At 40.6% G+C, this 17030-nt stretch overlaps 1 protein-coding gene and 1 non-coding gene across 2 annotated transcripts in view; both read left to right on the top strand.

Moving 5' to 3' along the window:
• MTMR8 (myotubularin related protein 8) overlaps positions 1-17030 on the top strand; it is a 165557-nt gene that overhangs the window by 9952 nt on the left and 138575 nt on the right. The window lies entirely within an intron of this gene.
• On the top strand, positions 4761-4924 carry LOC133082825 (U1 spliceosomal RNA). Its single transcript, XR_009699041.1, has one exon. It is a non-coding gene; the product is annotated as a U1 spliceosomal RNA (small nuclear RNA).

The raw sequence follows: 17030 nt of genomic DNA, 5'->3' as shown, positions 1-17030 counted from the left end.
TTTTTTTTCATTTTGGATGATCTGTCCATTGGTGAAAGTAGGGAGTTAAAATCCCCTGCTATTATTGTGTTACTGTTGAATTCCCCCTTTATAGCTGTTAGCATTTGCCTTATGTATTGAGGTGCTCTTATGTTGGATGCATAAATATTTACAATTGTTATATCTTCTTCTTCGATTGATCCCTGGATCATTATGTAGTGTCCTTCTTTGTCTCTTGTAATAGTCTGTATTTTAAAGTCTATTTTGTCTGATATGAGAATTTCTACTCCAGCTTTCTTTTGATTTCATTTGCATGGAATATCTTTTTCCATCCATTCACTTTCAGTTTGTATATGTCCCTAGGTCTGAAGTGGGTCTGGTGTAGACAGCATATATACGGGTCTTGATTTTTTATCCATTCAGCCAGTCTGTGCCTTTTGGTGGGAACATTTATTCCATTTACATTTAAGGTAGTTGTCGATATGTATGTTCTGATTACCATTTTCTTAATTGTTTTGGGTTTGGTATTGTAGGTCTTTTTCTTCTCTTGTGTTTCCTGCCTAGAGACGTTCCTTTAGCATTTGTTGTAAAGCTGGTTTGGTGGTGCTAAATTCTCTTAGCTTTTGCTTGTCTGTAAACGTTTTAATTTCTCCATCTAATCTGAATGAGATCCTTACTGTGTAGAGTAATCTTGGTTGTAGGTTTTTCCCTTTCACCACTTTAAATATGTCCTGCCACTCCCTTCTGGCTTGCAGAGTTTCTGCTGAAAGGTCAGCTGTTAACCTTATGGGGATTCCTTTGTGTGTTATTTGTTGTTCCCTTACTGCTTTTAATATTTTTTCTTTGTATTTAATTTTTGGTAGTTTGATTAATATGTGTCTTGGCGTGTTTCTCCTTGGATTTATCCTGTATGGGACTCTCTGCACTTCCTGGACTTGACTGACTATTTCCTTTCCCATTTTAGGGAAGTTTCCAACTATAATCTGTTCAAATATTTTCTCAGTCCCTTTCTTTTTCTTTTCTTCTTCTGGGACCCCTATAATTCCACTGTTGGTGCGTTTAATGTTGTCCTAGAGGTCTCTGAGACTGTGCTCAATTCTTTTCATTCTTTTTTGTTTATTTTGCTCTGTGGTAGTTATTTCCACTATTTTATCTTCCAGGTCACTTATCCGTTCTTCTGCCTCACTTATAGTGCTATTGATTCCTTCTAGAGAATTTTTAATTTCATTTATTGTGTTGTTCATTCTTGTTTTTTTGCTCTTTAGTTCTTCAGGGTTCTTGTTAAACATTACTTACATTTTCTCCATTCTATTTCCAAGATTTTGGATCAGCTTTACTGTCATTACTCTGAATTCTTTTTCAGGTAGACTGCTTATTTCCTCTCCATTTGTTTGGTTTGGTAGGTTTTTGCCATGCTCCTTCATCTGCTGTGTTTGTCTGTCTTCTCATTTTGCTTAACTTACTGTGTTTGGCGTCTCCTTTTCACAGGCTGCAAGTTCGTAGTTCCTGTTGTTTTTGGTGTCTGCCCCCAGTGGCGAATTTTGGTTCACTGGGTCGTGTGGGCTTCCTGGTGGAGGGGACTGGTCCCTGTGTTCTGATGGATGAGGCTGGATATTGTCTTTCTGGTGGGCAGGGCTGCATCCGGTTGTGTGTTTTGAGGTGTCTGTGACCTTATTATGATTTTAGGCAGCCTCTCTGCTAATGGGTGGGGTTGTGTTCCTGTCTTGCTAGTTGTTTGGCATAAGGTGTCCACACTGTAGCTTGCTAGTCGTTGAGTGGAGCTGGGTCTTACGTTGAGATGGAGATCTCTGGGCGAGCTTTTGCCATTTGATATTATGTTGAGCCTGAAGGTCTATGTTTGACCAGTGTCCTAAAGTCGGCTCTCCCACCTCAGAGGCACAGGCCTGACACCCGGTTGGAGCACCAAGACCCTGTCAGCCACATAGCTCAGAAGAAAATGGAGAAAAAAAGAAAGAAATAAAAAACATAAAATAAAGTTATTAAGGTAAAATTTTTTAAAAAGCTATTAAAAATAGAAAATTAAAAAGTAATAAAAAAAAGAAAAGCAAAGAAAGAAAGAAAAAAGAGAGCGACCATACCAAAAAACAAATCCACCAATGATAACAAGCACTAAAAGCTATACTAAGAAAAATAAATAAAAAAGGGACAGACAGAACTCTAGGACAAATGGTAAAAGCAAAGCTATAGAGAGAAAATCACACAAAGAAGCATATACGTACACAGCTACAGAAAGAGAAAAAGCAGAACAATATATGTATCTATATATAAAAGAAAAGGAAGAGAGCAGCCAAATCATTAAACAAATCTACTGATGATAATAAACTTTAAATACTAAAATAAGATAAACATAAAACCAGAAACAAATTTGATGCAGAAAGCAAACCCCAAGTCTGCAGTTGCTCCCAAAGTCCATCACCTTAATTTTGGGATGATTCATTGTCTATTCAGGTATTCCAGAGATGCAGTGTACATCAAGTTGACTGTGGAGATTTAATCGGCTGCTCCTGAGGCTGCTGGGAGAGATTTCCCTTTCTCTTCCTTGTTCGCACAGCTCCTGGGGTTCTGCTTTGGATTTGGCCCCACCTCTGCATGTAGGTCGCCTGAGTGCATCTGTTCTTCACTCAGACAGGACGCGGTTAAAGTAGCAGCTGATTAGGGGTCTCTGGCTCACTCAGGCCGGGGGGAGGGAGGGGTACGGTATGCGGGGCGAGCCTGAGGTGGCAGAGGCTGGCGTCACGTTGCAACAGCCTGTGGCATGCCATGTGTTCTCCCGGGGAAGTTGTCCTTGGATCACGGGACCCTGGCAGTGGTGGGCTGCGCAGGCTCCCAGGAGGGGAGGTGTGTATTGTGACCTGTGCTTGCACACAGGCTTCTTGGTGGCTGCAGTAGCAGCCTTAGCATCTCATGCCCATCTCTGGTGTCTGCGCTGATAGCCCCAGCTCGTGCCCATCTCTGGAGCTCTTTTGGGCAGTGCTCTGAATCCCCTCTCCTCGTACACCCCGAAACAATGGTCTCTTGCCTCTTAGGCTGTTCCAGAGTTTTTCCCAGACTCCCTCCTGGCTAGCTGTGGTGCACTAGCCCCCTTCAGGCTGTGTTCACGCAGCGAACCCCAGTCCTCTCCCTGGGATGTAACCTCCGAAGCCGGAGCCTCAGCTCCCAGCCCCCACCTGCCCCGGCGGGTGAGCAGACAATCGTCTCAGGCTGGTGAGTGCTGGTCGGCACTGATCCTCTTGCGGGAGTCTCTCTGCTTTGCCCTCTGCACCCTTATTGCTGCACTCTCCTCCGTGGCTCCATAGCTTCCCTCCAGCCGAACCACTGTCTCCACCACTGAAGGGGCTTCCTAGTGTGTGGAAACTTTTCCTCCTTCACAGCTCCCTTCCAGAGGTGCAGGTTCTGTCCCTATTCTTTTGCCTCTGTTTTTTCTCTTTTTTTTTGCCCTACCCTGGAACATGGGGAGTTTCTTGCCTTTTGGGAGGTCTGAGGTCTTCTGCCAGCTTTCAGTAGGTGTTCTGTAGGAGTTGTTCCACATGTAGATGTATTTCTGATGTATTTGTGGGGAGGAAGGTGATCTCTAAGTCTTACTCTTCCGACATCTTGAAGGTCTCTGTTGTCTTTTAAAAGGGAATAAAGGGGTTGTGCATACAAGGAGAAATTGGGAACCCAACTTCTGCAATAGCTTCCTAGCTTGAGAAAGCCTCTCAGTTGACATTTGGTGCCAGGAAGTGGTAACTGAGATATGCCCTGGATATGTGTAGGATGAAGCAGTAGTCCTCGGGGAGGGGCATAAGCAAATAACCCAAGTATCTTACCTGAGTTGGAACAAATTGGAGCTTATCCCTTGAGGCCTTATGCCCTTTGTGTGCTAGCTGAGTGAGGAGATGTAGCCTGTCCTTGAGGTTTGCTTCCTCAGTGGGGGAGCATAACAAAAGGTCATCAACATATTGGAGTAAAGTAGAGCCATGGCTTAAATTCACATTGGCCAAGTCTTGTCTCGATATTTGTGAAAAATAAGTAGGGCTTTCCATGTAGCCCTGAGGCATAATGGTCCAAGTAAATTGACATCCCTCACACCTGAAGGCACACAGGTATTGGCTATCTGGATGGACAGGAATGGTGCAGAAAGTACTATATAAATCTATGATTGTAAAAAATTGTGTGTTTAAAGGGATTAAATTGAGAATGGTATGAGGGTTGGTGACTACAGGGTTACGTGGTATGACTATATTGTTTATGGCTCGGAGATCTTGAATAATATGACAACCTCGACCATGAGGCGTGAATATCAGAAGGATTGTTGTGTTACAAGGACTGGTGCATGGGATTATGAGACCCTTCTGGAGGTGTACCTTGGCAGTGGGATGAATTCTTTCCAGGGCCTCAGGCCTGAGAGGGCATTGTCTGAGGTGAGGTGAAGATTTATTAGGGTCTATCTGTATCTTAATTGGTGGTGCTGAATGAATGTATTCTATGTCATTTGAAGAGGTGGACCTTAAGGTAGGAGGAACAGAATCTAGCAAATCCTTATGACTGAGAATTGACAAGGTATGAGCAAGGAGGGGAATTTCAATATTAGTACTAGATTCAGAAGTAAATCTCAAGGGGTCAAGAATTTGTAAATGTATTTCCCCTTTTGGGTAAAAGGAAATATTAGCTTGTAATTTTTCCAGTAGGTCTTGGCCCAAACGGTGTACAGGAGCAGAAGGAACAAGAAGGAACTGGGGTGAATTCCCTGAAAATAGCCTATCTCAAAAGACAATGGGATACTTACCTGGCAGGGGAGATACCATGATCATGAAGGTGGTTTTCCCAGGGTGAGCCTCACTCACTGCACTGCGAGTGTGCTGACCCCTGTGATTTCCCCAAATGGGGGAAACTCGACTGTGTAATTTGTGGTGGTGGGGTACTGCGTGCGCGCTCTCCCCTGAAAAAAAAAAAAGACAATGGGGACAATTTGCTTACCTTCATAACTGTGTTGGAAACTCCCACCATTTGTACCTTTTCTGTACTTCGAGGAACGGGGAGCCTTGAGGTTGGTGAGGTTCAAGACAAAGTTGCTCCTGTGTTCAGAAGAGCAGTAATAGCTTCAGCTCCTATAAAATGGTCCAGTTCTCCCAACGGTGTTAGTGGGAATACTGGGAAGACCCCAACACTTTCTTCCAGAGCATCCCTATTTGTGAGTGTCTAAAAAAGGGAGGTGCTTCTCAAATTTCTCAGAGAGTTCATGAAAGGGGCCAGGGTGAGGGGCTTTGGGATGCTGATAGGGCCCTCTTTTTAACTTTGGGTGCTTCTTCCAGTGGTCGGGCTGGGGCCTTGATCTTGGTAGGGTCCATTAGAGGAATTTTGGTCTTTCTGTTGAGGTGGCCGCTGAGCAGCAGTGGCCAGTTGCTGCAGCTGCAAATTCATGATTTTAATGGTCTTGAGTTTTTCTGTGTGTTTGATTGTTTTAGATAGCTAATTAGCCAAATTGACCAGATCAGGAGTGGCCATTATTTCCCAATTTAATTGTACCTGTTTCACCAGCAGTCTGAGTTCCTCATCTAATCCCCCAACAAAGATTGAATTAAAGAGGGTTTGAGTATTGTTTGCCCCAGCAGGTATTCTGGAGTTTTCCCAGAATACTGTCTATAGGCATGAGTAATAATCATGAACAGTTTCATCAGGTCGTTGTGTAGTAGACTGAATTTTTCCCCAGGAAGTGGTACAGGGAAAAGCCTGAGAAGTTGCTTCATGAAGGGCTAGAGCTACCTGAGAAGCTGGTGCCACTGCATCAGTGTCGTTTCTATGGATATCTTTCTATGAAGCCAGTTGGCAGTAGTTTGCCAATGTCTGGCTTGGCTTTCTCCAATTAGGATGTGGGTTAGTTGATACAAGACAGAGAAGTTTGGATCATAGGTTCGTATCACAAAGTTAAATTCTTCCACAAACCAGGGGGGTGGTCCTCAGTGACCTTGGGAAATTCCTGAGCTATGGCCCATAATTCTGCAGGGGACCAAACCCTATAGTCTACCAGATAACAGGTGCCAACAGGGTTCTTTTATGTCGTCTCTGGTATACCATTGCCATTTACCTAGGTAAGCACAGGAGGCAGCCCCATACTTTTTGTATATGTACCCAGCAGGAGTCCCAGATGGGTGAGAATCTTCCCCCATAGCAGTCTGAGACTGTGACCGTCCCATTATTATGCACTCACCAAAAGGAAGTAAGTCCTTAAGCGATCAGTTGATTAAACAAAAGACACCCAGAATAAAGGCCTGAACCTCAACCAAAGAGGGAGGTTCTGGACCAAAAGGACTTACTGCCCAGGCCTGGGGCCACCAGGGAGGCAGTAAAGCACAAGGGGCTCACACAGGTACCTTACTCAAATCCATGGCAGCTTCGGAGCTGGGCATATCACTTCAGATCCCATTTCTGACACTAATAATGTCAGCTGAAAGGACCACGGTCTGTAAAAAGGCAAAAAGCAGTTTATTTGGGGTCTTAGAACTGTAATTCAGGAATCATAGATTCTGGAGGATACCAGAATAGTGTCTCACTAGAGGAGAATGGCGGGGGTTTTTATAGGAAAAGAGGGAAGTTAATGCAGGTTTACACAAGTTGTTTACCAAGAATTTGGATTGGAGGTCAAAATTATTCTATATAATATGTTTGGGTTATGGAATGCATCTCATTTGTTACTAAAGAAAGGTATGTTTTCTTAGGCCAAATAAAGTCCAGTTCTCAGCATTATTCTTTCCTTTTAGCGACTCAGCAACTATATAGCAGTTTCAATTTGGAGTGTTAAGCAAAAGTCCAGCATGGGCAGCAAACATGGAGGTGCTCAGGTCATGTCTCAGTCATTCCTGACAGTTATTTTCATACTAGAAAAGTCTTCTCCCTACTTGTTAACTTAAGATTATGATGCTGCTTGATGGGCAAAGCAGGAACTCCAAGCAAGATCCCTGGTAGGATCCAGCCTTGCTTTTTTCTGGACCCCTTCCTTTCCAGGTCATATCATTTGCACCAGGTTCCCTGGCATGGTAGAGGAAGGTGGCCTCACAAAGCAAAGGGGCTTCTGCTATTCATACAACCTCTTCTCCCAACCCACCTAACCCTGGGCCACCGTACTTGCCCAGTTCAAAATGAGCTTATCTGAATTCTTCCTTTTTTGACCTTTTCACCTGGGGGAGAAAGGGAGGCAGAACTGCCCTTGTACTTGAGTGTTAAAATATTTAAAAAATTAAAATATTAAAACCCCCCTATTGGGGGATTCAAGCTATAAAACTGAGCTAGCTGTATGGTAAGGGAGAAGATACCATTATCCCATCCACATCAAAATAATAGAAGCAGCTAATACATTGAGTATTTAACTATGTGGCAGGCACTGTGCTAAACAACCCATAAGGGAGGTAGTATTAATACTCCCATGTCACAGATGAGGAAACTGGGACCATTAGAGGTGAAGTGACTTGTCTAATAAAGATAGGAGTGATAAGTTTTAGACTGGTGTGGAGATGGGGTTAGTGCTCAAGAAAACTTTAACTGGCATCATGTTCAGACTCCATTTGTACTTCATGGATGGGATTGTAAGTCTTGAAAATAAATAAAAATTCCAAATGAAGACTTAGTTCTTTAAATAAAATTGGCATTTCTTTTGGTGCCTGGCAGGGCTGTGAGTGCCCATAGGTGGTATCTTGCCAGAAGTCTACTATTTTTACTTTATTTTAAGTTCTGGGAAGAATTAGGGTTGAACTAATGACAAGGACTTAGAATTGCCTCTCTCTTATTTATTCACCATTTCCACAAAAGGGAAATACATCTGTCTTGTTCATTTCAGGACAAAGAGATAACCATGAGCTTGTCAGTCATTAGTTTTGCATGTCAAGTGCAAAAGTGACTTTTATTTTTGGCTCTTGCTTGAGTCTTTTTCTCTTCTTGGGAAGACTTTAAAAAAAACTGTATTAAAGTATAACATACATAAAGTTCATAGATTATAAGTTTGTACTCCATGAATATTCACAAACTGCACATACCCATGTAACCAGCACCCTGGTCCAAGAAACAGAACATTACTAGGAATCCCCTCATTCCTCTTCTAGTCAATACCCCTCCCAAGGGTAACCACTATCCTGACTTCCAACAGAATAGTTTTGCCATTTTTTGTACTTAACATAAATGGATTCATGCAGTATATGCTGTTTTGTATCTGGATTTTTTTTTGCTTGATACTATGTTTTAAAGATTCATCCATATTATTCCTTGCAATTGTAGATCATTCTCATTGCTATATAATGTTCCTTGTTAGCATGCCACATGTGATGTATCCATTTTTCTGTTGATGGGAAATTTCCAGTTCTGGCTGTTACAAGTAGAGCATTCTTTTGACAGCTATACACATGCATTTTTGTTGGGGTATACATAGGAGTGAAATTTCTGGATAGTAGGATATGCATTCATTCAGCTATCTTAGATATAGGAACTATCCTCTAGGATCTCTTAAGTAAGGTGATGAGATGTTAAGCATAAGATTCAAGAATGAAAGTGAGAACTTTCAAGAGAGGGACAAATGAAATACTATTGGAGTTTAAAGGCAAATAGGATCCAGTTCTAGATGAGTGTGAAGAGTATGAAATGAAGAAAGCTTTATAGAAGGAGTGGTGTGTAAGCTGAGTCTGAATAATAGGATTTTACTCTTCAGAGATTGGGAAGGTGAGAGGGACTCCCTACCAAGGGAACTGCAAGAGCATAAGCTCAGAGGCTTAAGCTCAGAGGCAGGATTGAGAGGAATGAAGCAAGGAATTAAGTTGGAGAAATAGGTTTTGTAGATTGTAGAACGCCTTGAATGTTACACTGAGGAACTTGAACTTGGTTCTACAGGTAGCAACAACCTGCTAAAGCTTTGTAAGTCTAGAACATAGAATGCAAAAGTTAGAAAGGACCTTTTAAAAGATTATCTAAATGAGGAATGGGAATGCAGTTTCTTTTTTGCATGATAGGAATGTTCTAAAATTATATTGTGGTGATGGTTTTACAACTCTGTAAATTCACTAAAAAATCAATGAATTGTACATGCAAAACAAGTGAATTTTATGGTATGTAAATTCATTAAAGTTATGAATGAATGAACGAATGAATGAATAAGATCATCTCATGATAGTCCAAGCCTCTTATTTCACAAATGCGAAAGCTGTGGCCCAGATTGCTGAAGTTTCTTGTCCAAGGTCAAACATCTAGCAAGTGTCAGAGCCAGCATTCTCTTTTTGTTGTTTAGTATGCATGACTGGTTCAGACTATGATAAATTGTATGGAATTATCATTGAAACAAGAGCCAAAATAATTGGGAATGCTGGATGGGTATGCAATGCTATTCTGGATAATAGTAGTAAGTAATAACACTTTATAGTACTTTACTGTTTACAAAGTGCTTTTCAAGCCACCCTACCTGCTCTCAACGTAAAAATTTATATCACGCTTTCCTAAAAGCAGATAATTTTTGGCTTGACTTCCAGGAAACTGAGAACTAAATTTAGTGTTCAATCATATTAACTACATTAGCCCTTGTATTTAGCATTATTGCTTCCTCCTCCTTTTTCATGGCTTTGATTTTCTGTTCTGATAGCGTAATTGTAGATTTATGTTTTATTATAAACCACCTCAGATTCATTTAGGAAAGAGGCAAGGTCAAAATCAATCAAGATGAAACTGGGTAAAGTGTTTTTCATTATCAAGGAAACGTGACTTCTAGAGACAAGGGTTGTACTCCTCTTTCAGTTCTCAAAAGCCTAAATCCACTTGGCTTCGCTTTGATCCTTTCAGTCAAGGAAGTAGTATAATGTAGTGGGGAAAAAACGTGGACAGAGCCAGGTTTGAATTCCAGATGTATTATTTCTTAACTCCGAGTTCTTGGGCAAATCACTCAAAAGATCTGGGTCTCAGTTTCCTCCTTTGTAAAATGGAGGTAATATCTACATCTTGGGACTATGATGAAGATTAAGATATGGTATGATAAGGGACTGACACAAATTAAGTGTTCCATGACTATGTATTCCCTTCTTTTTCCATCAGAGCCAAACAACAATGGTAGAGGCTTTAGTATATATATTAGTCCTCGAAGGTCTCAAAGATCAGCCCGTCTCAAAGAGGAGTATTTTCCTGAGCATCCTGAGTACCAAGGCTCTTGGTACTACAGTTCAAAGAGAAAGCCTACCAAGGAAGCCCTGGTAGCAGTGGTCTGATATTGTGGCCACTATTTTATAGGGATTGGAATTGTTTTCCTCACCACCAGAACTTCCTCCTTTGACATCACTTTGTACTTGGGAAACCCCAATGAAGCTGTTACTCCCAGAAACCATTGGGATTTATTTTAGGGTTGTGTCTTTTAAAAATCATTTTGTGGTTTTGTGATGCAATATTTAAGTGCTTTAGAAAGAGTTTTCGATAATCTCCAAAGACATTTTCCTTGGTTGAGAAATGCATACTGGACAGGGAGTCAGGAGGCCTGGGCTGATACTGACATGCTGCATGACCTTAGGTTTTATTTTCCTTGTGGATAAAATAATAATATCTAACCTTTATTGAGCAATTACTAAGTGCCAGGCACTATTGTAAGTGGTTTACATAAATATTGCATATTTATATACTCATTTAAGACTCACAACAATAACTATCATTATCCTCATTTCAAAGATAAAGAAATCAAGACCCAGAAAGCTTAAGCAACTTGCTGAGAGTCAGAAAATGAAGCAGTCTGTGACTCAAAAGCCTGTGCTCTTAACCCCTGCACTGTACTGCTTCAATAAAATGAGCAGATTGGATTATACCAGCACTTCCTAAACTGTGTTCCTGATGACCACTAGTCCCACAAGATAAGTTGTTTAAAAAAGAAAAAAGGATTCTAAGGTAAAATATGTTGACACCACAAACACTGTGGAGATTGATAGTGAATTTTCACCTGTTAAAGTCTCTGAGAAACCCTGTAAGAAACCTGCTTATAATGCAGTGTTTCCCTAACCTGACCACAGAACTCTGTGTGTATGTGTGCGCGTGCGTGTGTGTGCGTGTGCATGAACACACACCTATTAACATTCTGTGGAACTAGGGTTTATAGAATGTGCTTTGAGAAATGCTGTTGTTAATCTGGAAGATTCATTCTCTTAAGTGCTTCCAGCACTTAATAATGATAGGTATGTGGACTGTAAAATGCAGCATTCTTTTCTGAGTCTCAAATTTTCTTTAATTGGAGGGGTGCTGCAAATTACGGTGTGATGAGGCATAAATTCAAGGCTGGTCTGGGTTGCATTTTTAACACTTGCTTCAAATGACCTTGTACATCTTAACACAAAAGACTTCATTTGCCCTCTACCTTTTCCTTTCCTCCTTCCTGCCCTGTTACATATTTTCTCACTTATTACTTAAAAGAAGAGACTTAAATCAGAGATGCTTGTTATGAAAATAGGAGAAAGCTTTTTTAATATGTGCAGGGTGCAGCAATTGTTTTCATGATGAATACTCTTTGTTGTCAGAGGTGATGCCACATGGAGCAGTGCTTATGTGGAACACGGGCTGTTAGATATCACCACGCTGTTAGTCCTCCTGGAGCCAGATGCCCTGTCTTTTATTTAATTATTTTTGCAGTGTTTCTAATTTGTTACCAGTAATTGTGACAAATAAGGATAGTAAATGAATTCAGAGACCTCTGAAGTGCACCTGATTTCCTCCCTTCCTCCCTTCCTGGAAGGGTAATGAAAAAAAAACCAAACAAACATGGTTTATGGTCTACATCTTCTCTAAGAGCAAAGATCTTGTAAATGTCAGCATGTTCTGTTTACAGTCCAGGTGTGTAAAACTAACAAAGCAGTTGGGTGGCCTTACTGGGACTTAGAGTCTCTATAGTACTTAGTGGTGGTCATCTTCTTCTCACCTCTTTTCTTTCTCTCTCCATCTCTCTCTCTTTACTCTCCCTCTCCTCCCTTCTCTCTTTCTCTCTCCTTTTTCCTTTTTCTCCCCCTCTATCCTTTCTCTCCCCTCACCCTACCCTCAGGTCTTTTAAGTCTCTTCCCCGCATCTCTCTTTTTCTTTCTCTCTTCCCCCTATACACATACTATGGGACCCAGATTTCTGTGGGAAAAAAGCACACCAGGCAGAGACATCCTCTTACACACTGTCTTAGAACCAGAGGGATCTCTGGTGCCTATGAATAGAGAAAGGGGTGGGTCTGAGTAATCGCAGGTTTCCTAAAAGGTCCTACCTGCTAATACACACAGGTTCCCTGCAGTGTGGAGCCCTCCAGGAAGTCCATATTAACAGTTTCAATATTAACAATTTCCCTCTCTCTGAGGCACTTGGTAACCTTCATACACGGACATTGTAGCCTTTTGGTAGATAGTGCCCTGGGCCTTAGCAGCAACTCCTTTTGAGTGGTCGATTTTCCCCTTTGTTGTGCATTTCCTTCCATTCAAGGCTGCCTGTCCTGGGACAGGCAGGAGAGTGCTAAAGATGCTTTATAGTTTCAATTTCTACTCCTCACCCCTTGCCATTATTTTCCTGAAGTGTGACTTCTTTTCCTGAGTATGAGAGAGTGAGCCCTTATTCCAACTGGCACTGATGTCTTCTATTAACATAATCACAATATAGTTCCTTCTAGCAACAGTAAGACTACTTCCTTTTAACTTTCAATTAGCTGAAGCAATCACATGCTTTTACCAAACTATTCTCATCAATTTTACATTGCCTCCTGCATTCAGATTAGCAAATGCCTACCTACAGCTTCCTCATCAGGAAAGGAAATGGTATGCACTCATGTTTCTTTTGCAGCATTACTTTGCAGCATTTCCTATAAGCATTTTTACCCTGTACCTCATTCCTAACCTTCTTCTACTTGTTCTCTGCCTGAAGGGTGCTGTGGATTCTTTTTTATTTTTTTTCTCTTCTTAGTCCATTTGGGCTGTTATAATAACATACCACAGATTGGTGGCTTATAAACAACAGAAATTTATTTCTCACAGTTCTAGAGGCTAGAAGTCTAACATTAGGGTGCTAGCATGTTTGGGTTCTGGTAAAGTCCCTCTTCTGAGTTGCAAACTGCCGATGACTTCTCACCGTGTTCTTACATGGCAAAAGCAGGCAAGGAATCTCTCTGGAGCCTCCTTTATAAGGGTACTAATCTCACTAATCCTATTTATGAGAGCTCCGCCCTCATGACCTAATCACCTCCCAAAGGCCCCACCTCTGAATACCATCATATTTGGGCATTAGGATTTCAACATATGAATTTGTAGGGTGGACACAAGCATTCAGACCAAAGCACCTTCCTTCTCCATTTGGGTTTTTGGCCTTAAAATATCTCCTAGGTTCTAATAGTTCTTTTTTATTTATCTTATACTGGGCCTTCTGAGTTTGGCTTTTTGCTTAACTCTACTCCTTCTCTGGCCTTGTCCTTCCACCCTCCTTCCCTTCTCTAATTGGACACTTCTTGCTATCTTTCCCTTCCTTCTTTTTCTCCAGTCACCCTTTAGCCACCTTCTGTATCTGTACCTCTAGCATGGGTGACTCTGTGCTGCAAATAAATGCCTTCCTGATTTCGGATGCATGCATCAGTAAGCGGCAGCTTGCAGCAAGCATCAGCGAGCAGTAGCTGGAAGCAAGATCTTAGTTCCTGGGCTGGGAGTCCTAACTGCTAGCCCACAGAGGCCAGCGGCTAGGGCCTGGGTCCCTAGTTCTTGCCTGCCTTGTCAAGAATGAATTCAGGCGAGGAGGCAGAAGGTAAAGAGAAAAGTAAAAAGTTTATTGGAAAAACAAAGTACATGCGGAAAGACGCATGGGCGAACTCAGAGAGAGAGTCGCACCTTTGGGAAGTTTAAATCCTTCATAAGGGGGCAGTTTTCTGGGTCTTTTTTTCCCTTCTGGCAAATCATCTTGCTTTGTCCCTCCTGGCTAATCAGTCTCAGGACCCTCCTCGTAGGTGCGCACGCACACCTCTCAGTCAAGATGATCCTGCTGTGAAGGCGTCTGGGAGAAGCAAGTCTTATTATGGCCTGGAGTTGTCCCCTGACTTTTGACCCCCAAGGAGCCTTTCTGCGCATGCGTAGTGTCTCTCTTGCCCCAAGGGGTGGGTCGGGGGGTGGGGAGTGGAGATCCCTTGATCCTTTATTCAGACAAGATTTTGGCCTTCTTTGTTCTTGCCATGACTGTTATCTTAAGACATCCCCAAGAGACAAAGCTTGGCTATTTACCCTGTCTCTGTCATTACTTCCATTTCGGAGAGCAAACAGGAGGCTGATTTTAAATGCCTAACCTGAAGCCCACCTGTCATCTCCTGTCTCAGGAAATGCAAACAGGAGGCTAGTTGTAAGTGTCCAGCCTGAAGCCCGCTTTTTCCTGCCCCATGAAATGTAAACAGAAGGCCAGTTGTAAATGTCTAACCTGGAGCCCATCTATCTCCTGCCTCATTCATAGCCTGTACAGGAAAACAAGATCAGTTTTTCTTGGGATTGGTAAAGACTTCTTTTTTAATGGTGGGAAAAAACCCCCATAACATTAAATTTAACAACTTAACCATTTTTAAGTGTATAATTCCATAGTATTAAGTATATTCACATTATTCTTCAACAAATCTCTAGAACTTTTTCATCCTGCAACACTGAAACTCTGTATTTACTAAACACTGATTTCCCCTCCCACCTCCCCCCAGCCCTTGACAACTACCTTCCTACTTTCTGTTTCTATAATTTTGACTAATTTAGATATTTCATATAAGGGAAATGATACGGTATTTGTCCTTTTATGACTGGCTTATTTCATATAGCATAATGTCATCCACGTTTTAGTATGTGGCAGGATTTGTTAAGGCTGCATAATATTCCATTGTGTGTACATTTTCTTTATCCATTCATCTGTGTGTGGACATTTGGGTTGCTTCCACCTCTTGGCTATTGTGAATAATGTGGCATTGAATATGGGTGTACAAATATCTCTTCAGTATCCTGCTTTGAATTATTTTGGATATAAGTCCAGAAATAGGATTGCTGGATCATATGATAATTCTCTTTTTAGTTTGTTGAGACACTTGTATCCTGGTTTTCATAATGGCTTCACCATTTTACATTCCCACCAACAGTGTACAAGGGTTCCAACTTCTCCATATCCTCACCAACACTTGTTATTTTCTGTTCTTTTTATAATGGCTATCCTAATGGGTGTGAGGTGATATCTCTTGGTTCTGATTTGAATTTCTCTTATGATTAGTGATATTGATCTTTTCATAGGCTTGTTGGTCATTTGTAGATCTCTTTTGGAGAACTGTCTATTCAAGTCCTTTGCCAATTTTAAAATCAGGTTATTATTATATTTGTGTGTGTATGGTTGAGTTGTAAAAGTTCTTTTTTATATTCTGGATGTTAAACCCTTTTCAGATGTATGATTCGGAAATATTCTCTCCCATTCTGTGGTTGCCTTTTCACCCAGTTGATTGTTTCCTTTGTTGCACAGAAGTTTTAAATTTTGATGTAGTCTCTTATCTTTCTTTGCCTGTGCTTTTTGGTATCATATCCAAGAAATAATTGCCAAATCCAATATCCTGAAGCTGTTCCCCTATGTTTTATTCTAGGAGTTTTATAGTTTTTGGTCATACGTTTAGCTCTTTAACCCATTTTGAGTTAATTTTTTTATATGATATAAGGTAAGGGTCTAACATCATGCCAGTTTACCTGACACCATTTGTGGAAGAGACTGTCCTTTCCCCATTGTGTAGTCTTGGTACTCTTATCAAAAATCAGTTGGTCAAATATGCATGGGTTTATTTCTGGGCTCTATTCTGTTACATTGGTCTGTATATCTGTTTTTATGCCAGTGGCACACATTTTGATTACTGTTGCTTTGTAGTATGTTTTGAAATCAGGAAGTGTGAGACCTCTAACTTTATTCTTTTTTTTCAATATTGATTTGGCTATTTGGGATCCTTAGAGATTCCATATGAATTTTAGATTTTACGATCATTCTTTTATTTCTGCAAAAAATTACATCAGGATTTTGATTGGAACTGCATTGAATCTGTAGATCACTTTGGGTAGTGTGGACATTTTAACAATATTAAGTCTTCCAATCCACAAGCATGGAATATCAATTCCACTTATTTGTATCTTCTTTGACTTCTTTTAACAATGTTTTCTAGTTTTCAGTGTACAAGTCTTTCACCTCCTTGGTAAGTTTATTCCTGAGTATTTTATCCTTCTAGATGCTATAGTGAATGGGATTGTTGTCTTAATTTCCTTTTTGGATTGGTCATTGTTAGTTTATAGAAATGCAACTGATTTTTGTATGTTGATTTTGTATCCTGAAACATTACTGAAATTGTTTATTGTAACAGTTTTTTGGTGGAATCCTTAGCGTTTTCTACATATAAGATCATGTCATCTGTGAACAAAGATAATTTTACTTCTTCTTTTCCAATTTGGATGTCTTTTATTTCTTTTTCTTGTCTGATTGCTCTGGTTAGGACTTTCAGTACTGGAGAACAGTTTTAAGAATGACTTTACAGGATTGAGTCCTAGGGGCAGGTGTTCAAGAGAGATTTTTTTCTCAAGCATAACTACTTTGGGTTGTAGTAAAGATTAAAATGAAACATAGCATGTAAAGCACAATACTTGGTGCATAGTAACTTCTATATGTTGTTATTACAGTTGTTCCTGTGTTTGAGAGGTGAAACTTGGAACCTAACCCTGGAAAATAAAAGGATGAAGTTGTAACTCCCTAAAGATGTGGTTCTCAACCTGGCTACCTACTGGAATCACCTGGGGAAACTTTTTCAAACTTCCAAGACCAAACCAATTACATCAAAACCCTTAGGAGTGGGAATCAGGCATCAGTATTTTTAAAGTTGCCCAATTGATTCCAATATTTAGCTAAGCATTTATATATATATATATATATATATATATATATATATATATATAGGTGTGTGTGTGTGTGTATGTGTATATATATACATATATATATACATTTATATTTATTAATCTATATTTACATTTATATATTTAATGATTTTGGCTTCCATTAAT

The sequence above is a fragment of the Eubalaena glacialis genome, chromosome X, assembly GCF_028564815.1.
Source record: "Eubalaena glacialis isolate mEubGla1 chromosome X, mEubGla1.1.hap2.+ XY, whole genome shotgun sequence".
Classification (NCBI taxonomy): domain Eukaryota; kingdom Metazoa; phylum Chordata; class Mammalia; order Artiodactyla; family Balaenidae; genus Eubalaena; species Eubalaena glacialis.
This window is presented reverse-complemented; position numbering and strand designations above follow the sequence as displayed.